Here is a 776-nt window from a genome sequence, read left to right as displayed (position 1 = left end):
CTTTTTTTTTTAAATATATTTTATTGATATTTTACAGAGAAGAAGGGAGAAGGATAGAGAGTTAGAAACATCATGAGAGAAGAGAGATGATCGATCAGCTGCCTCCTGCACGCCCCCCAGTGGGGATGTGCCCGCAATCAAGATACATGTCCTTGACCGGAATCGAACCTGGGACCCTTGAGTCCACAGGCTGATGCTCTATCCACTGAGCCAAACCGGTTCGGCCAAAAATCTTTATTTTCAACGATCATATTTATTTCCTGGACTATTTAATGTCACCCTTACAAGAAAACAAATATGCTGCTTCTTAGTAATTTTAAATGAGCAAAGTTATACAGGAATAGAAAACGAATGCAATGGACATCGGTAGTAGCTGAGTCTGGGTTTTCAAAACCCCCTTCTTTGAACATTCTGGTTCATCTCTTGGTGAGCACTCCTGTTCGGTGTATTCTTAGAAGGGAACTCTGGGTGATGTGGGATGCATGTGTTCAGCTTTAAGATTCTGCCAGCAGTTTTACCAACAAAATTACATGTGCCTTGGTGAAGGTGGGACTCAAACCCAGGTATGCCCAGCTCAAAAATCTTTATTTTCTTTTTTTTTTAAATATATTTTATTGATATTTTACAGAGAGGAAGGGAGAGAGATAGAGAGTTAGAAACATCGATGAGAGAGAGACATCGATCAGCTACCTCCTGCACATCTCCTACTGGGGATGTGCCCGCAACCCAGGTACATGCCCTTGACCGGAATCGAACCTGGGACCTGGACAGTGAGA

Source organism: Myotis davidii, unplaced genomic scaffold (assembly GCF_000327345.1).
Source record: "Myotis davidii unplaced genomic scaffold, ASM32734v1 scaffold77, whole genome shotgun sequence".
Lineage (NCBI taxonomy): Eukaryota > Metazoa > Chordata > Mammalia > Chiroptera > Vespertilionidae > Myotis > Myotis davidii.
This window is presented reverse-complemented; position numbering follows the sequence as displayed.